The 23,642-nt window shown below is 48.7% G+C and overlaps 1 long non-coding RNA gene across 2 annotated transcripts in view; it reads right to left on the bottom strand.

Moving 5' to 3' along the window:
* The window catches only part of LOC110474085 (uncharacterized), a 125,309-nt gene that overhangs the window by 81,901 nt on the left and 19,766 nt on the right, over positions 1–23,642 (bottom strand). For both annotated transcript variants that reach the window (XR_014957294.1, XR_014957295.1), the window contains 2 exons: positions 18,624–18,813; positions 55–18,209 (listed from right to left, as the gene is read on the bottom strand). This is a non-coding gene — a long non-coding RNA (uncharacterized LOC110474085). The remainder of the gene's footprint in view (positions 1–54; positions 18,210–18,623; positions 18,814–23,642) is intronic.

The raw sequence follows: 23,642 nt of genomic DNA on the forward strand, positions 1-23,642 counted from the left end.
TGGCAGCAGGGCACACACAGAACACACTCTGGAGGCAGGGAGCAGCAGCCTTACCGTGATCCCGATGCTGGCAGTCAGTGGTGATGGGATGGGAACGCTCCTTGGGATCCAGGCTGCAGAGCCACCAGCAGTGCCACAAACACCAGCCCAAGCAGGGAGGATCCCTTGGAGGCTGTTAGGCTGTGGTTGAAGGTCTGGGATACAAGAACTAGGTCCTCTCTGGCTGCTACAAACAGCCAGGAGGGGAGCAGCAGCTGTGAGATGAAGCAGATAAAGGATCACACACAAGTGATTTCCCATCTTCAGCTTCCAGCCCTGTCCTACGGAGCGAGAGCAGCACAGATCTGAGAGCCTCAGAGATTATTGGGACCTGGGAATGATCTAATAAAACCTCTTCCTAGTCCTGCTGTGCCCCGAGACAAACACACGTTACAGCTGCATTAAGACAACACAGCTGCTCTGTAAAACAAGCCCCTCTTTCCAAAATGCCACGATGTGGAGGAAGGTAAAATCCAACCACACACCGGCAGGGAACAGGGGCCTAAGTCATCCCATATGGAAAAGAAACAGCTATACCTGTGGTCACAGTAATCCCAGGAACAGGTCTGGCTTGCTGGTAGCCTGCTTACCAAAACAGATGCAATTTATGTTCAAAGTCAGGAAGGCTTCAAGAAGAAAACCTCAAATCACTACTGGGTGTGTTTTTTTAAAGCCACAGCTTGCAGTCCAAAATATCTCCTGTGCCTCCCACTGAAAGGGAAGTCTCAGAGCTTTGCCATGTGCTGCTGGAAGGAGGGCTGTCTCCAGGGATGCTTCTCTCCCAGAGCATTCTCCCAGCATCAGCTGGGAGTGCTGACCTTCCCCCCAAAATAAACACAGCAAACTGCCCAAAGACATGAAAAGCATCAAAACAAATGAAATGCTTGGCCAAGTGCAAAGCCAGGCTTGGAAAGCCTCCAGGAGCCCCAGGACCAAGCTCTCCTCTGCAGCCGCTCTCATCCATCATCCCAGTGCCAGTGCCAGTGCCCCTCCATGCTGGGAAAGGCACCAGCAGTGCCAGCTCAGCACCAGGGCTGTGACACAGAGCAGCTCTCTGGATTAGGTCAGGGCATTCCTGGAGGAGCTGGAGAGCTGTAAATCCATGAGAGATAGTGCAGGAGGGTGCTGACCTTCCTTCTGACCATTCCATCTGCAATATTCCCAAAAGCACCTTTCCTGCAGGTTAAGCTGGGCACGATTAGGGATGCCAGAGGTCTGTCAAGTGCCAAACACCTGGAGAAGTGCTGATCAGGAGGAAGAAGGAGACATAAACGAAGCACATGCCACCCTTCAGAGACCTTACAGAAAAGCAGGAAGGAGCCTGGCATGGAGAACAACTTCTCATTAACCTCTCAGGCCCAGCCTCTGGGGGAAGCATCCGGCAGGGCTGTGAGAGGCACTCCAGGGAGCACAGGGAAGCCAATGGGTCAATCCCAAAATTCCAGTTGTGCTCATTGCATGTGCTTTTGTACCCTTTACCTGAGAGGGGGAACAGAGCCTGGCAGCCAAGCAGCAGCTACCATGGCACAGCAAGAGCAGAACCAGGCACTCAAATAGCTCTGAATTAGCTGCAGAAAAGCTGAAGGAGAAGAACAGGGAAGCAAGGCGCTGTCAGGGGGAGAAACACCTCCTTGGGAAATGGAAGATGCTTCCCACTCCTGTGTGACTCCTGAGGGCTGTGCTGGGAACAAGAGATAAAGGAGGAATGGCCTTAAACTGAAGAGACAATAGATTTAGATTGGATGGAGAAATCCTTCCCTGGGAGGGTGGGGAGGCCCTGGCACAGGGTGCCCAGAGCAGCTGTGGCTGCCCCTGGATCCCTGGAAGTGTCCAAGGCCAGGTTGGATGGGGCTTGGAGCAGCCTGGGATGGTGGAAGGTGTCCTTGCAGGTGGAACTGGATGGGCTTTACAGTCCCTCCCAGCCCACACCATTCTGGGATTCCTTGATGAAGACAACAAACAGGTGGACTGGGATAAGTAATCTAAAAGTCCCAGAATTTGGGTCTGCCTGATGCCAGGAAAAAACAGCCCTTTTTCTGGTGACCAGCCATCCACAGGAAGCAAGCGTAGACTGAATACACTCCTCCCCACTCCTGAAATACCCCAAACTCTCTGCACATTCCCCTCCATGAGCTCAAGAAATGAGCAGAGGAAGCTGAAACACGGAAGGGGAGAGCTGAGCAGTGGGAAAGAGGAAGAAGTCTCCCACAGAGGCTGACAGAGACCCTCACCCTCATCACAGCCAACAGCTCTTCATGAGGCAATTTCCTGTCACCACACCAAAGATGCTCCTGTCCCAAACCCCAGACTTCATGGTGTGAAGTTTGTGCCAGCAGTGGGAATTCCAGCTCCTTCCAGGGAGCAGCAGGAATCAGGGGATGTCTCCACTGAGGGTGAAGGAGCCCCGGGACTGCTCCCGCAGCCCAGCTCTCTGAATGAAGACGGGCCACTTCTATTCCACATAATCCAACATTTCAAAGCCTGGGTGGCCATTGCTGGGGCTGGGGCAGTGGTGGGGAGGATTGATCCCTTTGCTGACAGCAGAGACACATGGAGTGAACAGCAGAGGGGCTGGAGTGGTTATTGATTTGCTACATGACCTTGGCTAAGTCACTTAACCTCAGTTTCCTCATCTGGATATTGGGAATTATGAGACTTGCAGAGTGCCACAAATTCATCATAGGGAACTACTTAAGAGATCTTTATGACTTAATGGGATTTCCCACTTGAAAATTACTCCCATGAGGATTGAAGAAGTGGGACCGGGATATTCATAGTCCAACTTCTACTGGAAGTGCAGAGATTTTTTTTTTTTTTAATGGGTTTTTTTCCCTAAAACACCCATGTAAATCTTACAGCTCAGGAGCACACAGTCCAAGCATGTCCAGCCTCAGTGCTTTTTATAAACACTTTCTGAATCGATTCTGGCTATGGTAACAAACACCTCTCCTTGTCTTCATTCGTGTGGATTCAAACATTCAGAGTTGCAGACCCTAAGCAGTGGGGAAAGATGCTCAGCTCATGGTGTGAAGTCTGCTCAAATTCACCTGCAGACTGTCACACATGGCTCCCTGGAAGAAGTGAAAATCCAAAGGATTAAAAGCTAAAAGTAGCAACAAAGTCACAGTTCTCCCTGAAGGTCACCTCCGGGGTCCAGTTTCTCCTGTGGGATACCACCACTGAACCATGGAATCACAGGATAGGTTTGGAAGGCACCTGACAGACCATCCAATTCCATCCTCTGCCAAGGGCAGGGACACCTTCCACTGTCCCAGGCTGCTCCAAGCCCCATCCAGCCTGGCCTGGAACACTCCCAGGGATCCAGGGGCAGCCCCAGCTGCTCTGGGCACCCTGTGCCAGGGCCTCACCCCCCTCACAGGAAAGAATTTCTTTCTAATATTTAATCTAAACCCACTCTCTGTCAGTTTAAAGCCATTCCCTCTTGTCCTGGCACTCCAGGCCCTAGGAAATAGTTTCCATCTTTCTTGCACCTTCAGGCACTGCAAGGCCACAATTTGTTCACCCCAGAGCTTCTCTCCTCCAGGTGAACCATCCCAGCTCTCCCAGCCTTTCCCCCAGCAGAGCTGCTCCATCCCTCTGCTCACCCTGGTGCCTCCTCTGGGCTCTCTCCAGCAGCTCCAGCTCCTCCCTGTGCTGGGACAGGGCTGGGGCAGCTCTGCAGGTGGGCTCTCACCTGAGCAGGGCAGAGGGGCAGAATCCCAATCCCTTTCCTGCTGCCCACACTGCTTTTGATCCATAGGAAGGTTTAAATCCCTTCATCCCCACACTTCAAGCCACTGCCCAGCACAAAGCAGGCACTGATGTTTCCCAAGAACAACCAGTGCTCCCAGGTGCAGAGCAGTTCAAAGCACCTTCAGACAATGCAGGCCAAGGGTTGAGAAGCTGATCACAAAATTCTCTCAAAATGGTGAATGCTTTCCTAGGAAAGGGGAGATAAAAATACCCAGTGTTTGTGCCTCAGTACAACCAGTGCTTTATAAGCTCTCACAGACCCAAACACAGCCCTGGCACTTGAGGACCACGGGACTAAATCCAAAGATCTTTCCTGTGCTAACTCACTCCCCCATAGGGAATTCAAACACTTACCAGACTGAGGAATATCTACTTCTGCCCTGTCACACTCCTTTGCTCCTTGGTCACCCTTCCCCTCATCACCCACACAGTCACTTGGTATTTATTCTGCTCTATTTTATTTGGATTTCCTCTAAGCAGACTCATTAATCTTCCCTGCAGATGCACAGCTCTGACAGCCGGGGTCTTGACACCTCCAGAGCCAGTGAAGGACATTCTCATATTCTTCTCTTCTTTTTCCCTGCTCCTTTCTCCTTCTAAAGAAATCCTTCATACCTCACCAGGCACAGGGTTTTTGATGAGAAGGTCATGTGAACTAGAGACAAGGGGGCTGTGGGGGAGGAAGGCAGGGGAAGAGGATGCAACTCCCACAAGGAACTCCCAAAGTCCCACTGAAAAGGTCAGAATGCTTTTGAGTCCTCTGCACTGCTCCCCAACACAAAAAAATATACTCAGGCCAGCACAGAGATACTTGATAAAGAGCCTAATGAAGTGGAAAGAGTGTTGTAGGGGAAGAATAGTCCTCTCTCATCTCAACATCCCATGATGCTCCATCCAGTTGCTATGGAGACTTTAAAAGAGAAGGGGTTTTGTTGTCTTGAAGGGCCTTCTCCCTTCCTAGTAACCTTGACCTTTTCCAGGTTTGTGTGTTTGTGTGTGCATGTGTATGTATTTGTAAAAAAAGAGATAAGGAATTCCATTTCTTCTTATCTGGTCATGGCTCACTGGCTGGCACTGATGCATGTGGGGGGCCGTCAGCTTGGCTCAGCACGGAGATTTGGAGAGGATAAGAGCAGGAAAATACAGAGGGGAGCAGTTAATTAAGGCTGATATTGCAAAGGACATTGTTTGCTGGATAATGAATTCCATCCGCTCCAGAAACACAAGTGCAATTAAAGGTGTGAGAGATGAAGGGCAGGAGGGAGCAGTGGGTCACTGTCACTGTACAAAGTGGCCCCAGGGGCCCTCCAAAGATGGGCTTTCACACAAGAAAACCACCACCAGAGATTATTTCTCATAAACAAGGCAGAGGAGCTGCTGCCTTGTTTTCGCCCCAGGTGAGGAAGGGCTCCCTGTGGTGTCAGCCCTTAGAGGGATGTGAGAGCCACTCAGGTTGAAAACAGGTTGATTTAGGTGGTCCTCAAAGCAAGAGGAATATGGAGTTTAGCAGACAGGCCCACGCACAATAACACTGCCCACAAGTTCATGTTCATTCCCTCCCCTCACCAGGAATTTACAGGTAATTACTTAGCAGGAATTTAATTCCCATCTTCAGCCAGGCCAACAGAGATGCTCAGATGTCACTAGGAGCCCACTGTTTTCATCCTCCACTAGCCCTCATCTACATCTACATCCCCTCAACCCTGCCCATCTCCTTCCTGAAGGAGAGAGGGAACCTTGGTGCTAGAATCTGTGCTCCAGCTTGGGTCCCCTCCTGGCTCAGAGGCCACCACAGACCCTCTGCTCACTCCCCACATGAGGGCATAAACCTCTGTGTGCCATCACCTCACAGGACAGACAAACAAGGGAGGAAAGATGGTGGAAAATCATCTTTTTTTGTGGGATAGGCACCACAAAGCTTGGCTTGGAGACCATTGGCATGGAGAGGAAGGAAGACATGCACTGTGCCTGCCATATCCTCTAGAGCAGCACAGAAACCAGGCAGCCCATTCTAGCCAAGAGCACAACAACACCCAGGAGTCAGGCCTGGGTTTGGACGGAGCATTGCACAGCCCCATTTTTAATTACTGAGGATTATTTATGTTAGATAAACAACCTGACACCATTTGGCACCTGGTTTGCTTCTGCTGTAGGTTAATGAGGATCTGATGTCTGGGATGTCTTTGAACTCCTCTCAATTACCAGCAGCAGAAGCATCCCAGGGTCAGATCCCTGAGCCCTTTAGGGATTTAGCTTCCCTGTCCCTAAAGAGATCACGGATAAGGTTTATGGTCACCACTAACCCCGTGTCTGTGCACTCTCTAAATTAACACAGCACTGACCCAGGCAAGATAAGGAATTAATCGAAATGAACTCCCTGAGCAGTGGCCTTGGCAGTTCTCTGCTCTCCTCCCTCCAAGCCTGGCTAAGCTTCCTCAGATCCTGACTGGCTTAGAGCAACTCTGCTCCACTCGCTGGTCCTGACAGCTTTCTATATCACATTCCAAGTGAGAAGAGAGTACAGAAAAAAAATCATAAAAGTTTTATTGGAAAATATTTCTCTTTTAGCCAAGACTATTGTTGATACAATCACTTTTCCATTTTCTGCAGGAGTTTGAGTGTGAGCCTCTCCCCCAGCCCATCTCTCAAGCTTATGATCTGAATTTGTTTGTCCATTCCCAGCCTGCCAAACCATTTTCAATAATAAGATCCATCTCCTCCTGCTCAAGGCTGCATTGTCTTCATATCCTTGGAGATCAGATGTCTGTTCTCCCTTTTATCACTTGAGCTGCACGTGTTTTGATTGTAAACACCCTGATAACACTCCAGTTAGCCCCTCACAAGTGAAATAATAAAGGAGAGATAACATTTCTAGACGTGACACTTAGACTGTCATCCTACCCTGAGATAACAAGGAGCAGACAGCCCGGGAGTCTGTCTTACCCCGATAAAGATCTTGTCACCATAGATACAAAAGAGATAAACTTTCTAAAATAATATCCCTGTTCATGTCACTTTGTTCAAGTTGGAAAAGTGCAATTCCTCGCCCTCTTCCCACCGGGTGTGTTTACAATTCCTGCCATGCCCATCCCCTTGGCATGTTGCAAGACAGGGATTTGTGTTTCTCACCCCGGAGGAGCAGCTGACGGGGACCATCTCCCAGGATCAGGTTTTGGGCATCACCAGCTCTGGCAGAGCAGAAAACTCATCAAACACTTCTTGTAGAGGGTGGTACCCACCACAGCCCAACCAAGCACCTCCCTGCTCCCAAAAAATCCCCCACATCCATGGCTGTGTGGCCCATCGCAGCAGGATGCTGCTCCCCAGCATTCCGAGCTGCCTTTCTCCATGCTGACTACAAGAGATGCTTGACATTTCTGAGCTGAGGCATTTCAGAAATGACAAATGGGCTTGCAATTGAAATGAAAACGTGTGCAGAAACATCTCTGATCAGGCTGGGAGTTGCCAGGCTTAGAAGCTGAAAGTCAAGCATTTCTCTAATAAAGCAAAATAAAATGCAATAAAATTATATGATTTGTTCAAGAAATACATGTGGCAATCCAAAACTATTGCAACCCTTGGGAGTTGCTTGTATTGTTTGGTTGGTTTTTATGAAAGTACTTTTAAATACTTCACGAAGTGTTTTGAAGGACAAACACATCCAAAGGGGTCGTCTCTAAATTGACATTTTCTCTAAAGAAACAAGGTGAAGTACCTGTTGGAAGTCTACCATATTTAGTTGTCTCACTGAAAAAGCAACTAGCAGCACCAATGTGCTTTGGTGACACCAATGTGTGTGGTCTCGCCATTGTAGAAAATGCAAGAATTTATTCTCCTCCTGGTGAATATTGACCCGGGCTTTGCTTCACTGCATATTTGCCTCTCGGGTCAATAAATCATCATGTTCATCTCAATAGAAGTCAGTATCTGCTTATTATTATATTAACCTTTCCTGGGCAGATAACAGCTGGTTTTCCCCTCTAATAAGATATTGCATAAATTGAATAACCAAGAAAGATTCCTTTGTGATTGGACTTTTTCACTATCAGCACTCTTGCTCAGTTTGAGGCATGTGAAACAACACCCATTTAATGCACCACATGGAGCTGTCTTTCTCCTATACAAGCAGCTTTCAGAGCACACACTGAAAAAGCCCCAGGAAAAGCCCTGGGATATCTGGGAGATACAAATCCATGGAGTCCATCCTCTGGCCAGCAATGTAAAAAAAAAAATGGTGCATCATTTTGTCCTGCAAGAGGTCAGGCTTTCATCCTGGCCAGGTATTAGCACGAGCCTTCACAAAGCACCCAACACAAAGACAGGGAGGCTCAGCCAAAATTTGGGAAGGAAAGATTTGTGAATTTGAGAGGAAGGATGGCTAGGCAGAAGGACAGATGGAAAGCATGAGGCTGAAGGCAGAAGGAAACAAGCCTGGCACACAGGAATAAAAAGTGACTCTTCATTATGGAGAGAAAAGGGCACGTGCTGAAGTGGAGCCCAGCCTCGGTTCCCCCACACGGGGCACAGAGAACAGGAGATACCTGGTGGGGCTGTGCCTGCTGCCCTCCTGTCACCAGCCTTTGGGGATTACAGACAGCATGGCACTTCTTCAAAAGTGCAGAAGACAGCCTTGACATCCTGGCAAGTTCCTGCCTTCAATAAAAAGCAATGACTTGCAAGGCTGCGTGTGAGATATGGCGACACATATGGCTGGCACGGTGTCCTACATACTGCCTGAGCTGCCACCAGCCACCTCGCTGCCTGCAAAGCTCCTCAGCTATTAAAGTCACACTATAAAATGTAATTTGCCTTTATATCTTAAGCTCAAAAGTGCCTTTAAATTTGATATATGCACTCCTTCCCTGAAATCTAGATTTTAACGGTGCTTCTTTCAAATGTAAGTGCTGCCCACAGGTGCCAGCCAGACTTTCTGTATAGGGGAAACAGAATGCTGGTAAAACTTAGAATAAAACATTTATCATGTTTCATTAGACTAGACTGGAACTGAATGAAATATGTGTCATTAATCTGTTAGTCTGTGCATATCTGCCCAGTGAGGAGTGGATCACCTTGGGTACCTGCTGGGAGTGAGACCAGAGAGAGCTGCAGAGGAGGGGAAAGCTTCAGCTTTGTGGAAAAGACTGAATGAGAAGGATACTGGGCCAGAGGGCAGGGAAGAAACAGCACAAAGTCATCCCCATAATCTGTATAAAATACCCTTGGAGTCTGCTGCTGGATCCAAATGTGGTCCCAAACATCCCTCTGTTTATAAACACTCACTTCCAAAAGCTTCTGAGCTCCTGAACAAAAACAAACACCAGCCATGATATGAGATAAAGAGGAAATGAGCCAGAGTAAACCCTGCAGTGGGAACAAAGCTTGGAAGAGCAAATACAGAGCCCCAGGGGACAGAGGCTGTGGAAAGCACAGGGAAAGGATGCTCACAGGTGTGGCAGGAACACCTATGGCCTCACGAAGGAGGAAGAGCTCCACCAGCTTTTCCAGCAGCATGGAGAACCAGGATGAGCTTTACAGCTTAGCAGAAACCCCCCTGAGAGACTGTGAGCTTTTCACCTCCAAAATCCACCAGAACTGTAATGCCAGGCACTTGGGTTGAATGGCTGCTGCCCACCATGAAATCCTGATTAATCCAGGCAGATGCTGAAGCCCTGGCAGCAAATGACTGAGTGGTAACTGCTCCTCCTTTTCCATGCTAGGAAAAAGCTTGGCTTTGAGACATCCCACTTCACCCAAGGTACCCAGCTTCTGCAGCCAGGAAAACCCTTCCAGATTCCAGGGTGCCTGGCTCCCTTCGCCAGGGGAAGGATGGGGGTGGAGGGTGGAGAAGGCAGCATCAGATACCACAAGAAACCTCAGTGGGGGACAAAGTGCCATCATCTTATGTCAGCCCAGGCTTGCTCCTTGGAAAAATGTTTTTAGACATGCCCAGAGACAGGAAGAATTCCCACACAGGGAATGGCATAATTTCACCAGCTTCCAGCCTTTGGAATGCACCCATCCTACCTCCCAAATCCAGGCCTGAACAGGTCAGAAGGTGAAGGACATCTGTGATCCAGGGCACGTTTCATCATGACAAGGAGGAGCCCATGCCATGGACAGGAGGTTTTCCCCTGCCAAGGAAGGAAATGGCAGCCCATGCTCCATGGCACAAACAGCGCACGGGATGACGGGCACGCATCCAGCCAGAAACTTCTGGCATTTTTTGTCTTGTTTTTCACGTGATGGAATCAAAGGGTTTCCTGCTGTGCTCTGAAAAGGGCAGAAACAATAACCTTTGCAATTAGCACTTGGCAGAACAAGCTCCTGTCCACAATAAATTAACGGAACCAATTAGGGGGGAGGGAAAATCATCAGATGCCGTAAGGTAAATCCCCGCTCTGCCTGAGCACGAGCAGAGGCTGTTCCGGAGCACAGTCACTCTGGGACATCCTGCTGGCTCCAAGGAGGGACAGACAAAGGCTTCCTCCCTGTGCCCAAGCTTTGTCCCAGCCAAGGGAGGGGTGGAAAGCTAAGCCACACTTCCATTTGAGACCTGTCATATGAAATTTATTGCCTTGTTCTCACCTCGCTGATGGCAACCACATCCTAAAGGGGCCTCTCAAGGCAAGGGGGGTCACAGACCAGTCCCTCAAGGGGTGAAGTTCTCAGCTGGGATATAATGGGTGGATGAACTGTGATAGAACATTTCCTCTTAGCTTTGTTTGCTCCCAGACCTTCAGTTCCTCCCTGTTGTAGCTTGTGTCTGTAGGACACAGAGGTTCCTTGCCTGCCACTCCCTGCAAGGGGGACACTGAGTACCAAGGCTGGTGTCCCTGTCAAACCTCACCAGCTGCTTGTGGCAAAGAGCTGCAGCCAGTGCCCCTACTGAGAGCAGAGAGCACCAAGGTGGGTACACATGCCAGCGAGGGTTCCCAAGGCTGAGCCATCCTCAACAACAAACGTGGCCTGAAATAATCAGAACACTGATTTTTCAGCCCCTACCTAATCCAACATTCTCCATTCTTCCATCCAACTGAAGCAGAAAACTGTATTTCAGCTTTAGAAACACATTTGAGCCAGCATCCCAGGAAAGATCACTCTAATGCTTTGTTCAAATTGACTTGGACATGAGAAAAGGTGTGTGCTTCAGGAAGGGAGAAAGGAACCATAAACCAGGCAAAGTGACAAACAGCAGCATGTCAGGATGGGAGATGTGCCTGGTGGGCTCGGCAGAGATCACTCCCAGACCCATCTCTCATCACCTCTTCATTAACAAGCTGGAAAAAGAAGTAAAGAGCAAATAACAGAATTGGCAGACCCTGCTGTATTAGGAGGTGATGCCATCCTGCAGTGAAGGACAGGGACATAAAACAAATGAGAAGACAGGTTAGAAATCAGGATAGGAAATAAAGAACAGTGAGAAAAATGCCTCTCCACACAGATTTACAGAGAGGATCAAAACCCTTCAGGCAACCAGAAATTTCCCTCTGTAAAGGATTGTGGTATTTCAGATCTGTAGGTGTTGTTAAGCAAAAGCCAAAACTGTCCCCAGAAGAAAGTGAGTGTCCCTGGTTCCATGTATCAGACAATTATTTACTGTTTGCTGGGGATTTTTCTCCCTGAAAGGAAGTTCATGACTATTTCAGACAGCAGGGACATGAAGATCTGCCCCCTTGGACATCTCCACAGTCACCCCATGGGAATTCAGTCCCAAAGATCATTCAAAAAGCCTGGGGATGGCCACTTGGTCTGATTTCATAACCTCAGGGTACATCCGACTTCAGCTCCCAGGCTTCTCTTCTTCCTGTCTCCTCAGAATCCCTTTTCCCTTTAATAGCAGTTACATAAATACTGGACTCCCAGAAGAACTGCTGTAGGAAAACAGGAATATTCACACGAGCCTCCAGCATCCTTCTCCAGCCAGCATAGCTCAATGGACCCAAGCAATGAATTCATGCATCCAGAAAAACTCTCAGAAATTCTTAAGGAGACTCCATTGACTGCATGCAAAAGAAAACCCCAATGAGGAGTGATTTGGAGTGTTATTTTTAAAGCCACATTCAAGGTGTAAGAGCAAGAAGTGCCTTGGTGGTTCACTTGGGGATCTCTTGCAGTTCACCTGGATGTGGACACAAGAACAAGATTTAGACAAGACAGATGCACACACAAGCAGCCAAGAGGCATAGAAAGGCTGAATAAACACACAGCTCTGGGGTTTCAGTGGCTATATACAGATATGTCTATTTTTTGAAGTATATATACAATATTAGGTGGATGCAGAGATGCTCAGGAATCTTTTAAGATGACCTGATGAGGTCTCAGTATGAAAAATCACCCTTCCCAGAATTTTTTCCTCTTCTTCCTTACTTTCTTCTCATGGATTAGAGAGCCAGCATACTGGACTATAAATGAACACTCAGCAACACTGGCCTTCTCCCAAGCCTTAAATTGTTTATAGCCCATTCAATCTGCACTTAAAGCCTTGGATCTGCTAATCTAATTGCATCTTCTGTCTATGGCTGGGCTTTTTTCTTTTTAAACACCATCTTATCTAATCAGCACCATTTGCATTGTGTGAAGTCTATACATGCTCCAGGAACCCAGTCAATCAGATTTAATAAATCAAAGAGCTTTTTTCCTAAAGCTCAGCATTTTTTTTCTTAATTTAAGCATGAATATGTGTGCTCAAAGCAGGGATTTGCAAAGATTCTGCAGGACTGAGTTTTATTCTCCTTTTTTTGGGGAAAACTATGGAGCTCAAGAGTGGCTGGAGTTTCTGTGTTCCTGCAGCACACCTTCCTCCCCAGTTCCCAGCCCCCAGAGCGGAGATGCTGCTGTGACCTTTACCCACGGGATTACCTGGGATAGGCACAGTTGGTGTGGGGGCACAAGGGCGGCTCTGAGCAGGGAGAGGGAGCACAGCTCCAGCAGGACTCTAGAACAGGCAGCAGGACACAGCAGTGGCATGGTGGGAATGCCAGGAAAGCTCTGCACCTACCCCACGTTCCCTGCATGGCTGGTGCAGCGTGATGGGAGCGGTACCAGAGAGTGACAAGTGGCCTGATGGACCTCAGCTGATCTCACTTCTCCACTGGCTCCTGCTGCCCTCAGCCCCCTGGGATTCCTGAGGCCAAAGACACATCATCCCTTAAGTCACTGGAAGGAGGAAACCTTCCAGGCTGCTGCAGCTTGCTGGTTCCTGATTTACAAACACCCTTCCCCTTCCGGCACGGATTCCTGCAGCAGAGAAATCAGTTCTCTTCTGATTCTCTCAATTCTTTCTCCCCTCTGTGCAATTACTGAGCACAAACACTGGCTTTTAATTTCAAGAATAAAGTTCCCATTAAAAATGAAATTCTTAGAAGCTTAATAACCAAAGTTTTTAGGAAGGGACTGTGATCCCACTTGCAAAGACTGACCCCACAGATGCCTTTAACTTGGCATATCAAACTGGGCACACATTTGCTCTCATTCTCCAGAGTCCTTCCTCCATGCCTGCAATTTCTGCTCATATTTGATCTCTCGTTTTCCTAGACTGCAGTTGCTGCTACAGAAATGCAGCTGAAGTCTACAGGTCGTTCTCCCACCCACTTCTGAAACCTGGTGGAAAAAGTCACCGTGTCACCTCAGCTCCTTCTGCCACTTCCCAGCTATGGCAGACATCAAAAGAAGGGTTTAGTCCAATACTCACACAGAATCCTTTGAAAAATTCACCCAAATCTGTGTGAAAAAGCAGATTTCTGCTGTTTAGTCATAGCATGACCAGTCCAGGATTCTCTTTTGTTCTAGACCTCATTCTGAAGGGTTTGATTTAGGAGCAGTGGCAGCACAGCTTTTGCCTCTTGGAGCTACCCTAAATGGAGAATCCCTATATCATCTATGACTTATCCACCAACTCATTCACCCCTCTCCTACCACAGCTAAAATAACAACATCCCAAAGACGTCACAGCCTTCTCCTGCCAGACCAGATGAGTCCCACCCTGCTGAGGAACAGGTGTCGTCCTTTTCCTGAGAGAGCTGATCCTGAGCTTCAATTAAAGTGGATTTCAGTAGACTGGAATCCAGCAGGATTCCAAATTATTCCCTTTTTCTTTCTGGGTGTGTTTTGTCACTGAGTGTTGCTTCTCTCCACAAGGCAGCCACTCACTAAACCTTCCTACTTATTTAAACCTCAGTCCACTGCCATTTTGCCACCCGAGACCAAAAACCTGGAGTCCCTGAGTCATTGAAAGCAAGATGCAATTAGCACCAATTCTGCCTGGCTCGCTCCCTCCTATTTCATGCCCATGTCTGAAGCTCCTTCCTTTGTGAGCTCTAATGCGTGTTTAATGTGCAACTTAATTATTTGATTACAACAGCATAATTGTGTAATTGTAATGTATTGTGCAAGTTGGCTGGAAGGAGAGGGGAGACATTTGCTGAGTGACGTGGAATCCACAGAACAACAGCATCAAAGAACAGAAGAAATCCAAGGAGACGATAATTTGGAGTAATAGTTAAGAAAATGGGCACTTTTGGAAGATGAAAAGTAGTCAGACTTTTAAAAAAATCTTTATAATTAATTTATTCTACCCTCTCGTTGCATTGTGATCAGTGAGAAATTCCCTGCTCGTTGCCAAACACTAGCGACCATGGCTGTGCTGGAAATGTGGGGCCGGGCAGCCCATCCTGTCCCTGCCACATTCCCCTGAGGAAAACTCCAGATGTGCCCAAATTGTTCTGAGCTGGCCCTCAAAGATGGTAGCAGAGCAAACACAAAGAGGTTTAAATGGATCAAAGGCACCCACAGCTCAGCCACAACCACGCGCGAGCCAACGGAGCCAAAGCACCTCCTATGGAATAACCTTGCCATGGAAATAGGAAGAGATGCACAGAGGGGCTCATGGCAATTAATCACAGAGCTGTAATTCAAGTTCCTGGATGGGCCCTCTGGGCCATCTCAGTGCGACACATTTGCTCTCCAACATCTGGACTTCGGATCAGAACATTCCAGTCCATGGACTGAACCCAAAAATGAGGGGAAAAACCCTGGAAGACTTTGATCAAGGTAAGCAACAGACACAGAGCTCATTGCAAGGATTGCAAACCACATCTTGGAGATCAATTCTGAGCCCAGCTCCATGAGCTCTCCAGTTTCTCCTGCTCTCCTTCAAACGACTTTAATGAGTCCCTGTCCTCCAGCAGCAAGGAGAGCCACATTCCCAAGGAGACCCACATTCCCAAGGACACCACATCAATAAATAAGAGGAGCAGCAGCTGAGACAGCCAACTCAGCCTCCTCATCCCACATCTGGTGCGGCACAGTCTGCCTGCACCATCCCCAGTTTCTGTGGGAGACACAAGCCCTCAGGAATTATTTCAGGGAGATCACTGAAGCTGTTTCTCATCAGCAGTTGCTGGATAACTGGCAAGGGCTCGTACCAGAAACACTTTCCACAGCGAGGGTTTCTCCCTCCGCAGCGCAGCTCAGGCGGATCTGTACCCAAATCCTGCCAGCTGCACACACACTGCCACGGGCTCCTTCACAGGTGACATTTCCACGTAGCTGGGGCTACACTGGTGGCCACTTCAGCCAAGTTTCTCCCTTGCAAAACAGCCATCCCAAGGCAAGCTTTGGCAAACAGTCTGTGGGATTCTGACCCATTTCAAAGCCGGCTCTAGGTCTGAGCACAAACTCTGGAGTAAGGAGCACCGAGACTCTTCCAGTGTCAGCCAGGCAGAGAGAGGCAGTGACAGCCTGTCCATCTGCCAGCTATCCAAATAAGATTAAGGAGCACACTCTGGGATGTGGAAGTGATCTCTCTGCCAGTGAGCTCTTGCAGCAGTGCCTGCCAGGGAGGGATAGTGAATGGAACCAAATAATTGCAGTTATGTCCAGACTAAATTTTTAATTTATACTCTTAGATGAGACCCAATTTCAGTCCAAAGGGACTGTTTCTCCCCGGCGTCTTTCAATGTGTTCACACCAGGGTTAACAGCACAACACAACCACAATTTAAAGCTTCCCTCCCCATTTTGCCCATGCAAAGAGCAGCAAGAATACCAGGAGGCTCCACCCTTTCCCAGAAACAGACATTTTGGGATTTGAATCCTACACCACAACCCTCAGAAATTCTGCCATTTCCAAGCTTGCAGTGAGACAAGGAAATATTTTCTACCAAAACAAGAAGTCATCTCTCAGAGATCATGCTTCAGAATAAAAGTGTTTGTTTGGTGGAATTTACTTTTTAAAGAATGTCATCTGAAGCCAGAGTAAAAACATTTCTGGTTTACCATTAGGCAAAATAATGATTTGTATGCATGCTCAGCTTAAAATAAAAAGGAAAAAAAAGAAGATTTAATGGAATCCTAACAGAGCAGATTTGGCATATCCCACACATTCCATTGTTTTAGAATAAAAATGACAAGCAAACTTTCTGTGCTGAAGCTTTTTTGCTGCTTGGCTGACTGCAAGGCAAAAAGAGGCTGCAGATTGGCCTGGGCCATCAAGGATTTCCAGAGTATCTCTCTCAGAAGCAATCAGGGCTATCAGCTTTAAAACCCACCGCTGATTCCTCTGCCATTCCAGAGGAATTCATTAACATTTTGCTCCGGGACAAAAGAGAAGAGGTCTTCTCCTGTGGATGTGGGCAGCTGCTGGGCCCCCCAGCAGCATCCATCACCCAGCATGTGAGGTCTGGAATTCCTGCCGATGAGCCAGAGTGTTTGTGTGCATTTCTGAGTGCCTGAGAGTTATGATGTTGTGCCAAGGCTTGTCTGACTCTTCGGGGAGGTCACTCAGACATGTTGTAATTCAACAGACGTGCAAGAAACACAATTTAGCACCGTCTTTCCACCTTCCAACTACTCTCACTCCAAGGAAAAGGAAAACAAAACAAAATGTTCATAATGCATCAGTGGCAGGTTCCCCATCTCTCAGCACAGCTGCTGCCCGTGCTGCCCAGCACACAGACAAAATCTGGGATGGGAGGAGGTTTGGAGTTGGCTCACAGGAGTGAGCCTCAGGCTCGTCCCCTGGTGTGGTCCCTCACAGCTTCCCTGCAGTGAGGGCTGGAAACCTCTGTCAGGGAAGGAAATCTGGATTAATGCTGCTAATTAAAAGGAACAGAGGACATGGTGGGCAGGACCAAACATCTTCTCTTTAATGGAAAGGTGCATACAGGATGTCAGAGAATCAGGATGGATTGGACCTTAACACTTAACCAGCCCCACCCCCTGCCATGGGCAGGGACACCTTCCACTATCCCAGGCTGCTCCAAGCCCTGTCCAAGCTGGCCTGGAACACTTCCAGGGATGGGACATCCACAGCTTCTCTGGGCAACCTGTGCCAGGGCCTGCCCACCCTCACAGGGAAGAATTCCTTCCCAACACCCAGTCTAAACCTACTCTCTGGCAGTGGGAAGCCATTCCCCATGTCCTGGTACTCCAGACTCTTTAAACAGTCTCTCTCCATTTTTCTTGTCAGCTCCTTCAGGTACTGGAATGTCCCAGTAATCTAAGTTCAAATAACTCAATATGAGCTACAGCCTAAAATTTTGTGTGTGGGTACTTGGCAATGCTCTGTACCTCCATCATATCACTTCACATCCTTCATTGTTGCCAAAAAACTGCTAAAATTGGCACAAAGTCTGTCCCAGATTTTGGACCAGGCCTTTTTCACATGAGCACAGGCCACAAGCACTGCCAGAGAAGCCACAAGGCAAAGGGACTGGGGCACAAGCAATGAGCACAAACTGATTCCCAGGAAGTTCCAGATGAGGAGGAGGAGGAACTTTTCCTGTGCAGTGACTGAGCACTGAACAGACTGTCCAGAAAGAGTGGGGAGTCTCCCTCACTGAGGATATTCCAGGACCACAGGACCCACTGTGACATTCTGTGCCATCCAACCCATTAATTTCAGCTGCAGAGTTAAGGGACCTCAAGGCCAGGGAAAACCACAGCAATTATGGGTTTTGATGCACTGGGAACACAAGATAGATACTCTTTCCCATTGGGCTGGAGAAGATCTTCCAGAAAAACCATCCAGCTTTGCTGAGGCTTCGCTGTCTCTGTTGGGAAGGGTCCAAGATTTTTCAGACAAAGCCCACGAGGGAAGTTCCTCCCAGAGAAGCAGGCACAGAGGTGCCACCCCTGGCTGAGGAGGCCTCCTCAGTGCCAGGCCTGGAACAGAGCAGCAGGAGGAGCACCACCACCATACTCTTACCAAGCTCCCTTCAACTTCTCACCAAGTGTCAGCGGGACACCGGAGGAGACTCCCTGCTCTCCTGTCATCCTCCAAGAGAAGCTGGGGTGCTGCTTCTGGATTTTCTCTTGGTTCTTTGAAGATCAGGCTCATCAGATCTCTGCTCTCTGAAGAAAACCCACTGTCTCTCTGCTTACAGACTCCAATCCATCTGTCTTATCCCATGCATGGCTCTGAAACACGGAAATTTTCCCATTTTTCTGGGAATGTCCTGACCAGTTGCTTCCCATCCTCTTCTCCCTCTTTCCCCATTGTTGATGAGTCCCTTGGCCTCTACTCTGCCCACAGGTGCTTAATTGAAAAAAAATTACAACCCAACACTGTTCCTTATAGAAAAGCAGCTTTCCATGTAGGCATTAAATATCAATTACACAAGAAGTCATGCAGTGCTTTAATTACACTCATGAAAAATCATCCCATTAATCAAGTTTCTAATCAGCTAATTTCTCATAAAAAGGTGGAAACTGTTATTTTATCGATTAACTCTTAACAGTCACCCAAATGAATCAATTCTACTTTTTTTTTTTTTTTTTTTGCGTATATCCCATTTTACAACAGGAAAAATTCTTCCTTTATCAGGGACTTGCCTGAGTGTGAAATGAGTTCCCTGCTTCTTGTTTCTGGTGGTGCTGTGCTTCCCTCTGGGGCTTGTGGGTGGAATGTGGGCTCCCTGCTCTCACACCCCCCATCCCAGCATCCAACATCTCCATGGAAAGGGCGCTGTCATCTTTCAAAGCTCTGATTTGGGAGACTGGGTCCACTCCAGATCAAAAAGACCTGCAAAAATAGAGGGTGATACAAGAAACAGTTATGCCTTTGGAGGGGAGAAGAAAAGAGCTCGGCTCACTTAGTCCAGCAAAACAAAAGCCAAGAAGGGACATGGCTGAGGTCTGGAAATACATGGAGGGCTGGAGAAGGAAAAAGGGAGGGAGGAAAATAAGGGGGGAAAGAGCCATTCCAGTCGATGAACAAAGCAGCTGGGAATTAATATAAGCTGGAGTTTAGAAACACATGCTGAGACTTTCTAACAGGCTTCCCTTGGGAGTTGCTGGGCAAAACCTAAAAAAGGGTTTTTGCATAACTCGGGCTCCTGCAAGGCATTTGCAATGGTTGGGAAGGAACATCAGGCTCCACGGAGCCCGTCCTGTCTTCACGGAGGGTTTTCTGGGATCCACAGCCAGCCCAGACAAGAAGCCACTTGATTAATTATTGCCTCTGCTGACTTCTCCCACCTACTGCTCCGTTCAACCCCAATTATTCAGGATCAGCTCCTAACAATCTATTGAAGAGGTACAGCTTTTCATTTGCATAAGCAGTTTCAGCCAACACAGTCTGTTGAGACAGAAAATATACACTGAATATTTAGCAAGTCTGATGGCATTTCAAGAGCATGTGATGGCACACAATTGATGACATCATGCATTTCTTCTGTTTCCTGAAGATGAAGTCTAATGTGGCCCAGAACTTCACCCAAAACTGATTGGCTCATGGTTAAAAAAAAATATAATTAAAAGAAAGAGATGTACGCAGAGTGTTTTTAGAGTGTTTCTAGATTTAGATGCAACTCCCAGAGAACACCATCCAGCAATATCAAATCTTATACAGAACTGCAAAGTTAGATGCAAAACTCTGGAGTAGGAATAGAGATTAGAGACAAGTATTTCTCTCCTTCTCCTGGGAGAGGTGCAACGAGCTGCTCTGTTGAGGTCCCAGGTGGGTTTGAGCCACAAACCCACTGTCAGATCACAGAATCCCCAGCCTGCCATTCCAGCCTGGCAGGTGGCTGGGGCCCAGCTGCAGGAGCATGCCCAGGTTTCAGAGAGACTAGCTCCTTGCTGGGATTGGTTCCTGAGTACTCATGAGCAGAGATGTTCCCAGAGCAAAACCTTTTTTTTTTTTTTTGCTGTTGTGACCTCTCCTCCAATATCTGAGTATTCCTCAGCTGGGGTGGATCAATATTGGTGCAAAAGTCTCCCTGTGGCCTTTCCCCTGTCCCAGGCTCTTCTCCTGGCTCTGCTCCATACATTCTGCAGCACTTGGAGCAATCACCAGTCCACTGAAGGATGCTCCAGGCTGGCTGCTCTCTAGGAAGGGCAGCCAGCAGCACACATCTGACTGAGTGTCACATGGCCTTACACAATCACAATCCTTTTTCAACTCCTAAAATGATAGAACTTGAGAATGGTTTGGGTTGGAAAGGACCTTAAGGACCTTCAGCTATCCCAGGTTGCTCCATGTCCCATTCTACGTGGCCTTGGACACTTCCAGGGATCCAGGGATGCCACAGCTTCTCTGGGCAGTCTGTGCCAGGGCCTCCCCACCCTCACAGGGAAGAATTCCTTGCCAATATCCCATCCAAACCTGCCCTTTTCAGCATTAAGCCATGCCCCCTTGACCTGCCAGTCCATATCCTTGCCAAAAGTCCCTCTTCAGCTCTCTTGGACAGATCTCCCAATCCTATTTATTTCTCCCGTGCATTTGGTGCTACAGTAACACCACATATGCCCCCAGCATTAGCAGGAACACCCTGGGAAGCTGCAGACACACAAATTCCCATTTGCCTCCATTCCATAGGGAGCAACCACCCCTCTCTCCTGCTCTGGCTCCCATCCAACAGCTCCAGAAGAGGCATTTAAAGCATGAGCAGCACACGGCAGCACGGCATGGGATGGTGCAGGACAGGCCTGAAGCTGGGAGAGCAGCTGGGATGGGGAACTGCCAGTGCAAAGGTGTGGGAGGCACAGCCTCACCCCCCTCGCAGCTGCTCTGAGGCTGATGTCAGATGTGTCTGACAAGTCTCATGCACAAGGAAGTGGCACCTGCACTGAATGGTCACATCCCTGGGAGAATCCAGCTGGCAAAGGATTAACACCTGGGCTGGCCCTGCTGGCAGCTTATTCCATACTTTCTAAGGCACTGTGTGAGGGATGCTGGGCACTGATGAGCTCTGCTTGGGGTGAAACAGAGATCAACAGCAGGCTGAGTGATACCACAAATCTGTGAGGGAACCTCCAGCATCCCAGGCTGTTCCTGAGATCCACCCTCTCACGTCTGCAGTTGGGTCAGAAAAGAGTTTTGTTCCTTGTTGTGAGGACCAACACTGTCAGAAGTCCTGTCTGCATTGAAAAAAACATCTCCACACCACAACGTGCCCAGGACAAACCCCTGATTAAGACCCAGGAAATCTTTCCTTACCAGTACCTGTTGGCTCTGAGGGAAAAAGGGCCATAAATCCACACCAAAGCCCTACAGAGCATCCCTACACACACACCCCCACCCTGTGCTCCCAACATCTTTCACTACCACAGCACTGAAAGGAAAGCCACAAAACCATCCCAGAGAAATCTTCCCCCAAAGAGTGCAGTCGCCCGAGTTTGTAAAGAATAATAAATCCCCCCCTGCTCCGTTCCCACTGCCTTCCCTCCCTCCCTCGGGAAACCTTGTTCAGCCTCGGGAAGGATTTCACTTGTGTGGCCGGGGACAGCATCCCGCAGCAGGGCGCTGAAGGAGGGGCAGGCTGGGCGGACAATGGGAGCGAGGGAAGGGGAAGGGGAGGAATGCCAGGCATCGCTCCGGCAGGGACAAAGGGACGGCCACGAGCCCGCTCAGAGCGGCAGCGCAGCCGGAGCCGCCTGATTTATTCTCCGCCGCTGCAATTATTTATTCATAAATTAAACAGAAAGAACAGCGAGGCCGGATGCCTGCTCAGAGGTGGCATTTGGGGGAGGAAGGAAGGTTCAGCCACCCCACCCAGGGATGGTGGTCCAACACTTCTCCTTCCCCAGACACAGTCATAACCTCTGATTTAATTAGCTTAATGGGAATGGGGGTAAGGGGAAAACAAAAATAACAAAAATTAAAAAAAAAATAAATTAATTAAAAAAAAAAAAAAAGGCAGAAGACCGGGGCAGACACTTTCACACTTTTTCTCAGCAAAGGCTTCTCCTGGTGCCCAGCAGTGGTGTCAAGCTCGCTCTGTCTGCTCCCTGGACATCCCCTTGTCGCACACCCCTTGGGAAAAAGGCACAGACCTACAGTCCCACTATTCTTCTCCTCCTCATGCCCTTCCAGGAGATGTTCCCCAGCCACATCCAGCCTTGCCAGCCAGGAGACCCCACCTGGGGACACTCTGACCAGCCAGGACAGGCTTTCGTGTCAGGGAAGGAGCAAAAGCTCCCAGGGAAACAAAGAGAGAACAATTAAATGAAACAGCTCACTACCACGAGATCAATGCCATTGAATAAGAGATTTTCAGGCCAAGCCTTGTGGGTCTCAGAGACAGCCTGAACAAGTGAGGAAAAATTTGGGCAGATGATCAGTATGAACCCAATGAACCCAAGCACAGCTTCCCAAGTGCCAGGTTTTGCTCTGGGGTCTGAAGATAGCGCACTTTGGGGAGGGGTAATTTGCCTGCTGGCTCTTTGCTGCTCAGGAATCTCATTTTCCAGGATGTCAACAAGGCCAGGAGGGCCAGAACTGTACATTTGCCTTCTAGTGACAGCTGAACTACACAAAATCTGGCTCTGGGGCTCTTGGAAAGCACAGTAAATACCGTTAAGACTTGCAATAAAACTGCTCTGCTTGGCAACAGGAGGCTTTTCTTATCCACCACTCTTCCATGCTCCTTCTTGTTGGCTCACCAGAAGCCAGGGTTTGCAGCCCAGCCTTCCCCCCAGCCCCTCACAAGTGAGTAAATCATCTCCCTGCCCTGGGAGAAGGAGAGAACGAGGTTCAACTGAGCCCCAGGCAGCTTGACCATGCCTGGCATGGGGCACAGGAGCCCCTCTCTGCAAGGTTTTCCCAACCCTCTGGCACAGCTGAGAAGGGGCTTCATCCCAAACCCAGTGTGTGATCCCAGCCCCAGCAGGCACTAGCCTGGCTCTGTGCTGTTATACAAATGGGCCTGTCAATCGTAAGTGGAATTTATCTTCTCAGAGCAGGGCAATAAAGAGGTGAAAGAGACCTTGTGGGTCAGCAATCCCTACAAGTGACACCTTCTGCAGCTCCACAGGGATCCTAAACAAATGCCACCCCAGCACCACCCCTGCTCCAGCTGGAACAGCTCAGGGGACAGACTCTTGCAATTCCCACTGGCAAGGGGGAGGCTGGCCCACCCCAGCACCAGCAGGGCAGTTAAACCACCATGTTCTCCCACCCTCCAGGCTCAGCAGCTCCCCCAGCTCTGGCCATTCCAGGGCATGGGATTTAAATATTGAGCATGTTTAAATATTACATGGGGGGAATTAATAATAAATATTAGATGGGGGAGATTAATAATAAATAGAATGAAAAATAATATTTACCCCTAAGTGGGGACATCACTCACAGAAACAAAAGAAGGCAAGAGGAGCCTGACCCCAGGGCTGCAAAATGTCACAGCCTCACCTCCACTTTGTCACCACAGAGCCCTTCACAGAACTTATCAGTGACTTAAGCCAAGAAACACAGCAGGTGACAGGGGAAGGGTTCTCTCCAAAACCTCAGCAGTGTGCAAACCCTCACTCCTAAGCCCTCCTTCACCCAAAACTGCACTCCAAATCTGGTCCTTGTCCAAGGAGGAACCAGGCAAGATTGCTTCCCCAGGCTCTCCACCCACACAAAACCAA

The sequence above is a fragment of the Lonchura striata genome, chromosome 9 (assembly GCF_050655825.1).
Source record: "Lonchura striata isolate lonStrDom1 chromosome 9, ASM5065582v1, whole genome shotgun sequence".
NCBI lineage: Eukaryota > Metazoa > Chordata > Aves > Passeriformes > Estrildidae > Lonchura > Lonchura striata.